The 13,788-nt window shown below is 39.2% G+C and overlaps 1 protein-coding gene across 6 annotated transcripts in view; it reads right to left on the minus strand.

The window, feature by feature from the left end:
- Positions 1–13,642, minus strand: part of ZNF711 (zinc finger protein 711) — a 45,851-nt gene extending 32,209 nt beyond the window's left edge. For 2 of the 6 annotated variants that reach the window (XM_040614102.1, XM_040614105.1), the window contains exons 1-2: positions 8,655–13,642; positions 84–5,577 (exon numbers count right to left, since the gene is read on the minus strand). The gene's annotated coding sequence lies outside the window, so the exon portion shown is untranslated. Of the gene's footprint in view, positions 1–83; positions 7,114–8,654 lie in introns of those variants that run through there. The other 4 variants (XM_040614097.1, XM_040614101.1, XM_040614100.1 and 1 more) reach the window with 4 other exon arrangements.
- Between the last annotated feature and the right edge of the window lie 146 nt (positions 13,643–13,788).

Consider the following 13,788-nt stretch of genomic DNA (forward strand, 5'->3'; position numbering starts at 1 on the left):
ACATGAGGCCTGGAAATTTCGTAAAGTCTTTTATGATTAAACATTTCAGAAAGATGCCACTCCATAAGTAACAGTGAATTTACCTCTGATTACACAGAGACCAGACATCTCCATTTGCGGCTGAGTTGAGAAAGCACGGGGACCGTTTCCTTGGCTCAGAAAGCAGGTAGCCCAAGCTCTATTGTGGCAGGTCCACGGCTGCCAAGGGAAGGTGAGGGCCAGCAAGAGAATTCCTGCCTGGCACTTTCCCTGCAAGAGCAGAGGCCAGACTTTCCCATCTGTGGCCAGTGATCAAACATTAAGACAACTGAATATTATCGTTTAAAGAGTGGATGCTGTCTTGCCAGACGTATTGCTAGAAGGAGGAAAACATCATGAAGAAGCAAAATAAATATGCTATATTGTTCATAAAACGAGTAAGTGATGTTCATTTGCTAACGGTACCTTCACATAAAAATGTAACGACCTGAAGTAATTATCAAAACTAGATACCTTCCGGAGAAGCAGCATTCAGGGCAGCTGATCTGCAGGAGCTGGTGCTCTCAGATACAGGTTTGGCTTCCTCTCTCGCCTCTCAGCCAGCTCTGGTGAGGGCTCTGCAGGCTGCAGAGCAATACGCTTGCCAGCATGGAAGCAAAAGCTCAGACAAGTAACAATGGGCTTTTCACAAGCTCACGTTTTCATCACCCCCGCGTCTAGCAAGGAGACCAGGCAGGCAGGAAGGTCCCACGGGCTGCAACTAGCAGCCTGCAGCACGTGAAGGCTGCAAGTCCTGCAGCCCTTGCCCAAAGCGCTCCCTTCACAGCAGGTTTTCTTCCCTAACAGAGTGTGCAGGATTTGGTCTAATTCACACCTTGAAAACGCCAGCAGCAGTCGCACGCAGTCAGAATTAGTTCCAACTTAAACAGCACCATCTCCCGGTGAAGGTAGGCTCGTGCCTCATTTCCCCCCCCCCCCCCCCTAAATTTCCAAGATACTAATACTATACAAATATATTTTACAGGAAATAATGTATTGGATTGGATTCTTTCTTTTCTCTTTTACATCTTCATTACAAAAACAAGCCTGATTTCTTGTGTCTACAGTAAATGAGACAGATCAAATCTGTACTTGGGCTCTCTACCTATACTGACACAACTTGTACTTGCAAAATTTGCATACAGAAACAGACGACAGGAAGAGACCAAGCGACTCAGGGCACCTAACAGGCTGAGAACAGCCAGTAATGGAAGCATAAAGTACGCAAACAGTATAAATACATGAAGCACTATTGATACATCAGTGTAACTTCCAGCCAGCAGCATCTAAGTCATTAACTGACTGAGCTGGAGCAGAGTCTGTGGCTGGATTTGCAGCACCAAATAAAGCAGACTAATACAAGTGGGGCCCCACACCGACGCTTCACACACTTCAGAAAGGTTTGCTTTTCAGAATGTGTCTGAAACTTCGGCCCAGGCACGGAATGTTCATCAGAGATGGAAGCACACACTCTGGTTAGTTTAACCTAAAGGGGAACCAGTTTGTGCACTCCCAGGCTGCTCCGAGGCGTGAACTGCAGCATGCCAAGCGTAACAACCGGGATGTGTCCTACCTGAAAGCACACACCCAAGCTGAACACCGCTGCCCCCCTGAAGAGATGTCTGATTTTTTTAAAAAGTAATTTAAAATGTGAGTACATACTGGTGGATTATGCATTTTACAAAAAAAAAGCACTTGTTTGTTTGCTTGTTTAAAACTTCTGCCCGATTTCATTTGACATAGCCTAGTTCTGACATGAAAAGCAGGGAATAGTAATCTCTCATACAACCTCTCCTCACACAGAAATCCATGCTGATGTCCCTGAAATTCTACATGTGCTACGCTGCTTGCTGAGATCGGGGCTCAAAATCATTTGGTAGTCAAAATGTAAGCACAAGTAAGATTCACACAGTAGTATTACAATGTATCTGGGTTTGTTTTCAGTTTCTTCCTAAAATCCCTAGCAAAACAAACTTTCTCAGAAAACATTACTCGAGACACCTGTTCTGAGTTCTAATTTCTCATTTAGAGATGACAGCTCCACACACAAAGCAAAAACTACTTTTCTACACACATCAGCTTGCATTTATAAACAATAAAATTAATTTGCCATTTTCTTGTCCAGTCATTCATTATTATACGCTCCCTCTGTATTTTTTCATAGTAAGGCTTGGTTTTGACGGCTCTGAGTACTGTGGTCTCATCAGCAAACTGTGTCACCTTACTAGCACTGCCTTTTGCCTGTCTTTACAGGGGAAAAACCTTCAAGACAAGTGGCCAATCCTTCCTCTGGTCAAGTATAACTAGTAAACAAATGAAACTGCAGGCATGGCTCTGCAGCAGCCTAAATGGGTCGAAGTCTGGAGAACATACGGATCTCTTCCCCTCTGGCTATGTACTCCTGCCCCTCTCCTTGCACAGGCGCTGGTGCCAGTAGCAGCAGTCAGCGTTCGTGGGCTGACCAGGCTGGCCCTGCTCACCCAGAAGCTGGAATAGCACAAGGACAACACAAGGGAAGAGGCTGTAGCATACAGCTGGAGCTCGTAACCAAATTATCACTCTTTTTAATGCTGGTCTTTTCACTGGCCTAAAATGAAATATTTATTTGAACATCCTTTTTAAATAGTCCCTGGTTCTTTGTTTTCTCCTATGCAGAGATTTCTCCTAGGTTCACTTCATCTTTGATGAAGAGTTTCACCTTCTCACATAAATGCAAATGATCTTGGAAATCAAATACTGGGCAAATAAAAGTAAGATTTTAAACTCAGGTTACCTTTAATTTTACTCTATGACCTTTTTTGCTATTCATATTGGTATATTTGTGTTGTGATCGGTTGGATCACAAAGTCAGGTCTGGCTTCCACTATGATTAGGAACGTGTGATATGCCCCACACGCCAACATCTGTTACCCTCAGTGGCTGCCCCAGTTACCAGCCGTTTCAGCAGTAAGTGCTGGGTTATGTTGTGCTGCACAGTATGGAGGATTTGTCTGGTTCCTGGATGGGGGAACAATGAGATTTCGAGCATTAGCAATGGTTTGGGCCTTCTTTTTGTACCACAGATTGGTTCAACAGCCATACGGTAGGTTTAGATGCACTGCTGCAATGACTATGCAAGAGCTGTGTATTACAATTTGTCTATGACAGAGCAAGTACCAGTGATATACACTAATGGGGCTCAATGAAAGAAGACAAAACCCACACTGTCTGTGTGCTTGGGACAGGTATCAGTGGGGAACAAAGGAAGATAAAATGCTGAAAGCAAAAAGCAGCTTGAATTGCCAATGCCTAGGGCCAAAGAACAGGAAGAATTGTTTAATCACCAAGCCTCCTGTCAGTGTTTATTGGTGTTACTCTTTTTAAAAAAAAACCCAACAAACCACAAACAACTTGCGAAAACAAAGCCAACCCTTAATAGCAAATAAACTGGCAAGACAGATTTGGTAGTCTCGAGTTAAAGTAGTAAATGTATTTATCAATCTTTAAAGCTTGCCTGGCTAGACCTGAGAAAGAGAAGCAACAACCTAGAGTGAAGTTCTGCACTTAGCAGTAAAATGCTGAATAACTGCTAAATGGTCTGGTAGGATGCTTTGATTTAGTTTTAAATTGTGTAGACAGCATTTTGGCAGAGGATTCCATATGGCAAGCTTGTTGATTTAAATACCCAGAGGTTAAAAATTAATCAGAATACCAGACTACTTTTGCTTTACTTCCATTTTGACTATAAAAACCCTTTTAACTGCATCCAAAGTAATTTACCCAGCTTTTCCACTTTTACAGCAGTAGACCCAGTAAAATATTAAAACAACTATGATAACCAGTGCTACTGCAGGAAGGACAGTTACTAAAAATCAGATCTAGAGTGTTCCAAAGGTGGTTACATTTGGGGCCCATGCACCAATACTCCATCCAGTCCACTCTTAAGTAGCCACATCTTCAAATAAAAGTATTAATTTTTGGCAACATTATTTTAATTTAAAAATAAGTAATGTCAAAAAAAGGAAGGTATTTTGCTATATAATTATTTATTATTGAATACTGCAGGGGTCAAGAGATGCAGCATTTCTCCTGTTTGTCTAAAGATGTTACTTAACACACATCTTATTCTAAATTTGATGCAAATGCACTCTGCCAGGCTTCGGGTCAACCACGTCCAAGTTAGCATTCCCAAAAGTCCAAGATACTACGCTTTCTTGGGAATGGGGTATGTTACCCCAGTCATGGCACGGCGTGACCCAGGTCAATGATCTTTTCGCCAGCTGTAAGCGTGGCAAAGCCTCTCACTTTCCACAACAGACGATGCAGATATAATTGAAACATCACATTGCTATCTGTCATTATGACATTGATGCCCCTTCTATGAAAAAGCAGCAATACAACCCATAGTAGAGTCACACACTATATCCCCTCTGCTTTTAAGAGTAAGACTTGTAATGGGATAAGAATGTTGCTTTATTTTCATTAATTCAGGGCTTCTTTTCCCCCTCTCCTACAGCACTACTTCCTCTGCGAATACAAAGGATATCCCTAGAACGGAATGTCCCCAGCCGTCCTCATGATAGGAAGGTTCTTTTGACAGGGATTCTGCATCATTTGTTGATGCAAACAGTCTGGATTTGGGTAACCTTTTCTGGAAGTTTGACCTTGATCTCTATGGAAAATTCTTTTCTTACTGCTATTTATAGGTAATATTGGTATTGACCTGGCTATGTTTTAGGATACATATATACAGTTTCAATAATGTAGCATTCTATTTCTTTGGAGTTGCGCTAATATTTAAACAGCATACTTCGTTATCTAATCTGGTATATTGGCTACACCTGGAGGCTAGCTGCACATTCATAAACAACAGACTGGGTCACTGAGAAATTTTTGCCTTGAATCCACCAGATAATCAGATGAGCTTTGTAATACTGCCCTGGTATTTTCTTGCTAATTTCCTATCAAGTCTAAGGGCCAAGCTACGTGTAAAAAACAAATACACTAGCTACAGCACCAAGATTTACTACTCAGACTAGATTACTTTTTTAAAAAGGAAAGTAACAACTATATAATGGAGAATAGGATATTAAGATACCTGATTCTTTTTAAACTAAAGAGATTTTGATTAACCTGGGGGAAAAAATTAACTTGCCATTACACAGCACAATTAGGGTCTAAAGCAAAATACCTGCGACAATAACGAGCATGTGAACATTGAGGATTACAGTGATTACCTACATTATGGATTACATGGCCTACACATTCTAAAAAGAGAAAATGCTGCACTTAGATCCCAGATTTGATGCACTGTAGCAGAGTTATTGAGCTTATGCAGATTGTAAATGAAGATCAACATCTACTTTCATGGATCACACTGCAGGGTCTAAATTTAGTTCATCATTAAAAATATATTTAACAAGCTGCATTTACATAGCATACATTTAAGCAAACAAACCAATCCCACACCCTACCTGCAAAAAGGTTTTTCATTTTTACATTGACAATAAATATTGGTAGGACAGAACTTGTCTGTATTACCCAGGCAGGTCTTAAAGTCTTCAACTCCAGTGCAGTTGGCTGTATATTAAAACAAAACAAACATTTATTTAATGCAATTATACATTAACATACTGTTAGTGGTCTGTATTTCTAATTACATCAGAAATTTAAGCTGCATATGACATAATCTGAAGACAATACTAAGTCTTACTTTCCAATGACTTGTGCCTTCAAAATTTGAAGTTATATGAGAAATGAAAGTTTATCTGCTTAAATTACTTTACTCTGATTTCGTACCCATCTCCCAGTTAGCCAGTAAGCTGTATAGCTTATATCATTATGACTTTTGTTGCATTATTTAAGTGCAGTTGTATCTGAATTCCACTATTTATCAACTCTGGATTGTTAGCAAAGGCTAAAAGTCTTGAAGCCCATTTGAGACTCAAACCTTCTAATCATAATCTAAATTAAAACCTTTTTGTGTTGGGATTATTCCTTATTTTGGTGTACAAAAGGATCTGCTTTGCATCAACGTCAGTTCTCCTCCATCTCTTTTACTGTGTAAACCTTGTGGGCTGTAAACTATGTTCCAGAAGTTTGCAGTACTGCACAGGCATACGGCTGTCTAAAAATAACTGCCTCATCAGCAACCTTAATCAGACATCAGAAGTCACCGTGTTGGTGCTCAAAGCTGACATTCTTTGCTACCTGTTCCTTTCCTATGTAGGACTCTGACTGAATGCTCTACTCATTGTTCATACCAGCAAGCTACAAGCTGACCCAGAGCTGCTGGTGCAAAACCACCAAAGTCCATGATTTATGGAGATGTACCTGACACCTTGACCAACAATGTTTAACCCAACAGGCAATTGCAAGACACCACTGGATATGTTGAGAGAGTCGCCAATGCAACAAGTATAATTCTGTGTAACTTTTCACAATGAGAAGAAAATGTGTTTAGAAGGAAACCAGTAAGTCAGAACTAGAGGAGATCCCTGGGCAGATCCTTCTGAGCCTACCTGGCAAATGATAAGAAGAAAGCACTATCGGAGCATTAATATTACCATTTTCCTATTGCAAGCGGGATTTTACACCACGAACAGGTGGATTAGCAGACTCGTGACTAATGCATTATTAACTTGAAAAACTATGCTATGGGCAGTCTTTATTTCAAGAAAAGATGGAAGCGTCCTTCCACCCCACTGTCCAAGACAATCTAATCCAACATTTACGGTTAATGAGAGATAAATCTAAATGATTACACAGTGGTCAAGGCTTGCATTCATACAGATCTATTTAAATATACTGCATTCCCTTCTCGCAAGAGGGCATCAGCATCGAAGCACTTTCCAAGACAACCTAAATATAGGTTATATGTTACAACCATAAAGTACAGAACAAGGAAAAATCCCTAACAGTATTATCTAGGAGATAAGCAACACTACTGTTTTGTAGCTACCTGTATGATCAGTAACAATATTACAATTGTTTTAGCAACGTTACAAAAAATACTAAGGGAGTAGAAAATAACTAGCTGTGACTGTTGGAGAGAGAGCGAGCTACATATGCCTTTTGATATTATTGCTGTAACATTCCATGTTATTAGGGAACTCACTGCTGATAGTACTGTAGTCTATATAAATGCAAAGTTATCCTTACAGTGGTAATGGTTTTTTTGGCAATTGAAAGGCTAAAGTAGCATAAAAGGAATTCCAGTTCCTCAAATGACAAACCAAAACTCTATTAGAAAAATAACTGCAGCCAGTTTATACCCGTCAGGTCAGTAATACCTGATTACTAGTAACTGGTAGCTACCAGGTAAAGAACAGTTATAATAATAAATAAATAAAATTAATTTTTAGACAATCTTTTCATAAAAAATTTTGTGACCAAAACTGTATAGCCTAACAAAATCAGACACAATTCGACGTAACAACTTCTCATTTAAAATAACCTTTTTTCAATGCATTCTGGTTGTCACACGCTTTAGTTACTCATGATTTTTTCCCTGTTGATCTCAAAAAAAAATTATCTAAAAATACTTGCTATAAAAACAACGTAGTTTTTTAACCCATATACCAAGTAATTCTTCCGACTGAAAAAGAACTGAACCATCTTACTCATTTAGAATCTTACTCATTTAGAACGCATCCTTTTGACATTGACAGATTGACTCAAAATGATTTAAAACCACCAGAATACCTAAGCGTTTCAGTTGTAATTCATATGGTTGCAAGCTTTTTAATATATAGAAGTAAAAAGCAGGTGCAAGTGACCACATTTTTGTCTTGCATACCTATGTCTGTAAAAATATCACCATACTCCTGGCAGTACAGAACACAAAAACTATGAAACACTTTGTAACAGCAAACACAGGTAAGCAGCTGTCACATGGAGGTCTTCACATTTGCATTGTTTTCCCATTATTTAAAAATAAACATACGGAGAATTTCCTCAGAAGCAATATGGCTGGCATTGCAATACCAGAGCAGCGCTCCCACAGCTGAGCCAGGCATCTGACAGCCACAGCCCTGTTCTGACCAGCTATAAAAGCAAAATGCATCCACGTCCCAAGTCCTAAAGCTTCATGTTCACTCAGCGAATCGCTGGCCAGGAGCAGAATGAAACACAAGACCTCAAGAATGGACATCCTGAAGCCAACTGTGGTAAAACACCCTTTCTTCCAGCAGCAGAGTGCACTCTCCTTTCTGCTACTGTTATTTACTGTAGCAAGCCAAGGATCTTGGATTTTGAGCTTGTTTTACAGCATTTTTCTCTATGAAGAATTACTAATTAACTTGTGACAGATATAACTTCCTGAAAACTTCTCCAGCATATTTTCTTTTATGACAACTGGGTACCTCCATAAAGATGTCTCATTAATCTTGCTATTTCTGAACTGTTGAATACATATGCAAAGTACTCCTTTAACGATGTGAGTTTCAACACACCAAAGTGTCTGTCACAAGCATTTATCTGTTCTCCTTTTAGGGTTATGTTACCTCTTAAAAGTTTTAAAGATAGCAAGTTTTGAATGTATTTCAAGACAAAGTGCCTTGAATATACATTGTTTTGATAGACATGTCAAAGGCACAATCAAGAGTTTACAAATTATGATTAAAAGGTTATTACCAGACTGGTCTTAAGATGTTTACCTCAGTAAAAGAAACAGCATGATCCTTCTTTAGCTGTAATGCAGAAGCCCGAAGGACGAATTCATACACACACGTTGTTCTGCTTGGCAGGGAATTTCCCTCTGGTTCCAGATCACAGCTGCCGAGCGCCGCTACTTCGGGTTGTACACAAACAGCTTTACCTAGGGCTTTTAAATTTGATTAAGACAAAGATACAGAAATGTAATTTGCAGTTCTACTTGGGTGAGATGTTTTAATGAAGCGGATTACAAACCCCAAGCTACTGACTTTGTCATATTGTCAGCATTTTATTGGAGGCAACAGGTCTGGACTGGCCCTTGCAGAAGGGCTGCAGAGGCCATCAGCAGGTGTCTCATTTTAGTGCCTAAGTAAAACCAATGCCAATAAGCCAAAACAGCTGTTAGCTTTGTATGCCACAGCACACCCATTTCTTTTCTTTTTTTGTCTTAGTTTCTAGAACACACAAAAATCAAGTGCAAAGTTACACATACTACTGCTACAGTCTAGGTTGACTACACTAGACTAATTTTATTTTCTCAAATTGAGAGCTATAACTAAAGCAAACTTACTGACCAAAATCAATGGTGGAAGCTGGTCAACTGCTTGTTAGCTTTAATCTTAAACAATTTCAGAACTGCTTCAAGATGGCTTTGGAAAACACTCTTTTCTACTACTGTTGCATTGCAGGTTCCGAGGGAGGTGCAAACAGAAAGCAAGTTACACGCATCTCACACGGGGTTTTGCGACTGCTACAAATAAAGCATAAAAAAAGTTACCAACACTTCAAACCATGACAGCCTCAGTTTAGACCCAATACCTGATCACAGTAAGGGAAACACACGGAATTTCCTTCAGCTGTTTTACTGAAAGCAATCAGCCCATAAGCGAAAGGGTGAAGAATAACTACACCTTGAGTACCAGTGCTCTGGCTCTGCCCGGCAGTAAATGCGGAGCTCCCAAATGCATGTCCCTTTCACCACTCCCAAGTCAGGGATAAAACTTCCACTTCCCTCTCCCTCCTACTCTTCTACAACCTGTGAGTACTGAAATGCTTAATTTTTGCAACACAAAATAGATCTGGCCATTAGACTTTAAAACGTAGTTTCTTTAAATAAAAAAAAAATAGTGTAAAATCAAGATTTTCCAACTTCTAGACTTCCTTCTCTTTAGCATTTCAGCTGGGTTTACACACTCACTCTGGTCTACCAGAAGAGCACATCAACACTGCAGTAATATAAATAATACGGTAACTTCTAGAACGGTTTCAATTACAGCCCTCCTTCACTGCCATATACCATCAGTATGTATCCGAGCTGTGCTTCTTAGAATCCCTGCAATTTAAAATAAAAATTACAAACTAGAGCATACTAATGCTTCTTTTTAAAAACTACAGGCTTTGTAGGACCCCACCTTCTTTCTAGATTTAAAATACATTTTCTGTATTTGAATATGATTTAGAAATACTCCAGACTTTCACTACCAGGTAACTACACTGATGCATTAAAATATCGTTACAGTATTTGCAAAGTTATTCAAGAATCATAATGGTAATCTGCCATTGCAATAGCCACATTACTTATTCACACAATTTTTCTTCTTTAAGTAGTTACACTGTAGGTTACACCATGTATTACATTATTTATGACCCTTGGATTGGCAAACTACCTGGAAGATTATCATGGAGCCACACTGAAGTAAATATATTTGTTATCTGCCTGGTTCTGTTAACAATATGTGTCATTCTGCCAGCACAGATAAAAGCTGCCTTTTTTCTCCCAAGTTCTGAGCTACAGCATTCTTTAAAAGAAATTACTAAGAAGAAAAAATGGAAGCACTTCTCAGAATTTAAGACACAAACAACTGAATGCTGAGCATTAATATGTCCTGCATGTTACTGCAGTGATTATTTTTTTTCTGGGAATGTATGTTTCAGTACTTCAGGGGTGAAGTTTTTTGCCCCTCAATGTCAGTGAAACAGGTGTGACTTAGGTTTGTCTTTTTTTAAAAAAAACCCAAATTAACTTCTAAAACATACATTAGAGAAAAGGAATTGACAGTTTGCCCTATAGATGAGACAACATACAGAAGTTACACTTAATTTTTAAAAAGTATCTTATCACCCTTTATTTTCAGGTGCTTCACAACAATATGACAAAATAAAGTTATCACAAACAGTTTTCTGCAAATAAAAAATTACTATCAACAATTTCAAAATCTCTATATAAGACAATCAATCATAAATAAAAAACATGCATTAAATTAAAACTTTCTATATTATAAAATATCATGTGACCCAGTTCTTTTAAGACACTGGACTTTTCACAAATAAGTAACTTACACCATATAAAAATCACAGTATACATTCTTACTTTTATTATGTTAGTGTATTATTGCATTATGAAAGAAACTTTAAGTGACAATTAATGATATACTTGAGAGGCATTTCAAAGTGTTTCACTATAAATTAATAAAGTCATGTCTTGCAGTGCAACTTTTCCTGTGTACTGGGTCTGAAACCTTAGAGAGCTCAAGTCAGGCACATATTTCAAATGAGGACTCAGCAGCATGGCACAATGTAGATTTGAATCTGCTTTTTTAAAGCTATTGCATAGCACCTTTACCATAAATTATTAATACAGAGATGTGGCTACAGTTCCTTGTAGTTATTTGGAACAGGTCACCTACGCAGTACTACACAAAAGGTGGAGGCTCAGATGTCTGAACTGAAGAGGGCAGGCACCTTCTTAACCTGACAAAGGCTTCACAAAACGGCAGCTGCACAGTACGGATTCAGAGTCACCATTCCAATATCTGCACAGAGCAGCCGAGTAACCTGATTTGAGCTACCCTGATTTCAGCAAATACATTCCAAACTTTTCTGTAATAATCAGCACTTTTTTTGGTAACTCTACAAATTTCTCTCATCATCTATCTCACATGGGTGGACAAGACTATGACTGACTAACAGAAGTTTATGTTAGTAAAGAACTAGTATATCATATTCCAGGTTTTTATTAAAAAATTCCTTCCCACTACTAATAACTCTATGCTCCAGGACAGAGAAATACCAACTGAGAGATCAACTATGGTCTTTCTGAAAGCAGAGAACACACCCAGACAGGATACAAAATTTCATACTTTTTTTATCCCATTTTCTTTAGCTGCCAACTGGGAAACTGACATCTTTAGCTATAGCTGTTTCAGTGACAGAACCCAAGCCTCTAATCTTAGTCCCAGCTTTGCAACTGCTAGGGATATTAAACAAAGACTGTTGGTAGAAAACAAACAAACAGTACACTGCCTTGTGGAGAGAAATGAGAAAGAGAAACAGACAAAAAAAGTAAAAATAGAAAGTGACACTGGTAGGCAAAATCTGTGCTGGAATAAACCTGTGCTGGCTCACTCCTCTGGTCTGCCACCAAGAAATGATGCAGCACAGGGTACCATTTCATGAGCTCTAGAACCCTACTCCTCACTGTTCATTCATCAAAAAGCAATAATTTCATATCCCAGAAAAAGTATCTAATACTTCTGAATGATGATTTAACTCTCGGGTACGGTTCTATTACAATTTTGCCCTAAGGAGTAATTTGAGACAAACACAGCCTAAGGACAGCTTGTGATCACATCCATTTACAGCATGAACTGGTAAAATCAGGGGCTGTAATACAAACTGCTTGCTCTAGCTCTTCACTGCCTAACCACCAAGGAGTCCAAAGCACCTTTTGCAGACCAGGCACTTTCACGTGCACCGTGAGATTTGAGTGGCCATGCACTTGTGTGGAAAGGACCAGAGCAGCTTTTGGCACTGTGGGTGGTGGGCAGTCTTTTAAGGCCTACTCTTGCTCGAAAGGGCAGACATGCTCAATCCTGAACAGCTATCCAAGGAAGCTTCCCGCCCTGTTCCCAGAAGACTAATGCCTGTGCATAGTTTTCCACTACATACTGAAAAAACGTCACCACAGTAAACTCCTAGAAAATCCATGCAAACCTGCATCATCTTACCTTTCTTGTTGACTTGAGGCAGCGTACCACTCAAAGGACATAAATTTAAATAGAATCTAGGAGTAGAGCAGATGGGTTTTCCTTTATGCTTTTTTGCCCAGAATCTGATCAAAGAGAGATAATAAAATTTCTGCCATCCAGTCTTGCACTTGAAAATGGTAATTTCTTCACCATCATCACTTCCTGCCTTATGTCTGCATCTGTTTCCCTGGAAATGGCATACGAAGCCCAGCCATCTAATTTTTCTACTCCTCTTTCTGTGATGGAATGCTAAATGTGTCTTGTCTAGGAGCTCTATGAAGACTGACAATATCCGCTGATTCCTGCTTGAATTCTGAGTTTCTTGGACCTTAAGATATAATAAAGAAACAAAACACTTTGTCTGCTGTCCCAAGCAAGTTTAACTAATAGAATTCTTCTTCTCTAACCTTCACATTTACAGACTTCACCTTCTGTTGGACTCTGTATAAAAAAGTCCGACACTCTGCCTGAAATTTGGATTCCAAAATATTAATACCTATCTGTGTCTGAACCGTGCTAAAAGCCTCACTCACTCCTGCTCGTTCATCATTTGTGCCTTGCACACATTCCATTGCGCAGTACTGCCCCACAGCGACACTAGGAACACTGTCTGCCTGTATCTCACTGATCATTCGCCTTTGAATTAGCAGCTGTCGAAGAAGAAACCGCATTTGCAATCTCTTCTAATGGAGAACAGGAGCAAATACCCCTTCATATCCCGGTGCTGAGAGTACCTTCATAGGAAGCAGCATTTCTTTTCAGGTTTAAGTTTTCCAGCCAATCTGTTTGTATAGCAAAATACGAAGCACGCATTTTCACTAATTGAAAGATAACAGAATTCAACAGAACGAAGGACAAGCTACCAGCACAGTGACCTTTTGCAGTTTATATATCAGGGAAGTGCCAGAGCAGATACAGGTGACGTTACCTCTAGGCAACAGTCTGATTAACATAGTGTACTGATAATGACTTCCAGTTTGTTCAAGGAAGACCACCAGATCCATTCCAACCCTTAGAAGAGTGCTTTGAAGAGAAATGGAGGATGAACAGAAGTAGAGTGATATGCATGATGATAAAAGCAGTGTTTGAAAATTTTATCTTAGAAAAC

The sequence above is a fragment of the Falco naumanni genome, chromosome 14, assembly GCF_017639655.2.
Source record: "Falco naumanni isolate bFalNau1 chromosome 14, bFalNau1.pat, whole genome shotgun sequence".
NCBI classification, from domain to species: Eukaryota; Metazoa; Chordata; class Aves; order Falconiformes; family Falconidae; genus Falco; species Falco naumanni.